Consider the following 2789-nt stretch of genomic DNA (forward strand, 5'->3'; position numbering starts at 1 on the left):
TAGGGAAATCCAAAGACAACAAAGAAAACAAAAATGAGGGCATTAGAGAAAAATTTAGCTTGAAACACTAATCAGGAAGAATATATGCACCCTTATGTTCATAGCAGAGCAATTTACAATAGCTAAGATCTGGAAACAGCTCAAGTGCCCATCAGTGGATGAGTGGATAAAAAAGCTGTGGGACATTTACACCATGGAATACCATGCAGCTGTGAAGAAAATGGATCTCGTACCATTTGGGACAGTATGGATGGACCTGGAGAATATTATGCTAAGTGAAATAAGCCAGGCAGAGAAAGACAAACATCACATGATCTCACTTATATGTGGAATCTAAATAACTTTATAAACTGATGGACAGCATGGATTAGACTGACAAATCTCAGAGAGATGGAGAGGGGTTGGTGGGTAGATGGGGAGAGATTAACCAAAGAACTTATATGCATATATGCATAACCTAAGGACACAGATAATGGTGTGGTGAGAGACTGGGGAGGGGTGTGGGGCACGGTAGAATGGGTCAATGGGGAGAAAAAGAGACATCTGTAATATTTTGAACAATTAAAAAAAACTTCAGTTAGTACAACTTCCTGTTGAGGTCAGTAGTGTTCATTGAGAGACTAGTGCATGAGACCTCTTTTAATAGCCCCTTGATACTGTTTTAAATGAGGTTTCTGTTTATTAATTTTCACAAATCTGTGAATAAATTTTTCCATGCACCTTTATTAGCACTAAACATAATTATTATTCTTTGTTCATGTTAACATTATAGATGAAAGATTTCTCATTTCAATACACATTTTATTACCATAAGGTCTGGTTTGTTTCAAATTTGAATTTTTTAATAAATTCATTTACTTGTCAATTTTTCATTTGACTTTTTTCATTGAATAGTATTAAGTCTTTATATAATAAAGTGTTTAACTTCTCATCAGTCTGTATTGTAAATATATTACTTGTTGTTTTCCTTTAACTTTTGTTTTATAGCATATTTACTATGCAGGTATGTTTGATTGCTAAGATTCAAATCCATTATTATTTTCCTTTATGGTTTCTGCCTCAGGGGTAATGCTTAGAGAGGCCTTCCTCTTCACAACACAATATAGACATTAACCTATATTAGTTTAATTACTTTTATGGCTTCTTTCAAAGTAAACTTACACTTTTAAATCAATAGTCACTACATTTGCAAATTTCATGTTGGCACATTTAAACATCTTATAATGAAACAAATAATTGTCATTCTTAAATAGAATGTTAGAAAGTGTGTATATAAATATATAAATATATATATATACACACACATATATGAAATACAACTACAAACACAAGATTCTGCATATATATAGGTATACATGTACCTTGATGCATATTTAAACAAATCAGTTATTATCTCTCCTTTAGAAACATCTGTATTGCCAATGTAAACTAACTGCAATTTTAATCATAAGAGGAAATAGTATTGTTCTTTCTAATAATCAGCACTGATAATTGCTAGACTTATGCCCAGGGGCTTCATGGTAACAGTTCACAAAAGTTTAATGATACAGATGGGCCTGAACTGACATTCTAGGTGTGTTTAAAAGTTGGCTGTACTGTGACAGATATCATTCCATCAACATTTTCTATTACTACTAGAGCATAAAAGGAACACTGACAACTTGATATTCAGAAGGATAGTTTGTACCATCTGTTTATTTTACTCAGGTACCAAGCCAAGAATCCTTTAAAGCCTCCACCATTCTCAAGGTCTAAGATAAGAATGACTGAAAATATTTAATAGTGTCACCTCTCCCCAGTATTTTCCTTTTAAAAATTGGGGTGTGAAGAAAAATTTCTTTCTCTCAATACCTTCACCTATATCTCTTGTTTCCTAATTTTGGCTACAACTGAGAACTTTAATTTTAGATGAGCCTGGGAAGTATATGAGTAATTATTTGTAAAAGTTCTAGAAAAAGTGTTTGCTTTTATCAGAAGACACAATTGGAGTTTAATGTTTATTTGCAGCAGTCAATATCAGGTTCAGTTGGAATGAATGTGAAGGTAGTTAAAACATTCAAACATTCCATCACACGTAATACAACAAACATTAAAAGAATGCTGTGTGTCAGGTGCTGTGCTAAGTGCTCAAAAAAAGCATTCTTTCATTCATCATACTTTTATTGAGTTTTCTGAGAGTTATGGTAGATATTGGGGAAATTACAATGTATAGACGATCTCTAGTCTAGTGAGGAGTTGAATAAAACAAAAAATAATTGTAGCCCTGGCCAGTGTTCTCAGTGGTTAGAGTGCCATCCCATGCACAGCGGGTCATGGGTCAGATTTCCTGTCAGGGCACAAACCTAGGTTGCAGGTTCCATCCCCGGTCAGGGTGCATACAGGAGGCAACCAATCGATGATTCTCTCTCTTTCTCCCTCTCTCTCTCCTTCTCCCTTCCTCTTCTCTCTAGAATCAATGAAAAAAAATTCTCAGGTGAGGATTAAAAATAATAATAATGATAATAATAATGTATTGACACCTGCTAATAATGACAATAAAAACTCTCATTTATTGGGTGCTTTTTATGTGGTAAACACTGTTCAAATTATTTAAATGCTTTTAAGCATCATATCAATCCTTAGAAATAGGTACTATTATCTACATTTCAGATAAGGAAATTAAGGCTCAGCATGATTAAATATTTTGTCTGATGTCACAAAGACAGTTTGGATTCAAGCCTGTTTGTCTGGTTCCAAAACCTGTGTATCTTAATAGGAAAAAGTGCAAAGGGTTATAAAGCAGATAGAAA

Source organism: Miniopterus schreibersii, assembly GCF_964146895.1.
Source record: "Miniopterus schreibersii genome assembly, chromosome: X".
NCBI classification, from domain to species: domain Eukaryota; kingdom Metazoa; phylum Chordata; class Mammalia; order Chiroptera; family Miniopteridae; genus Miniopterus; species Miniopterus schreibersii.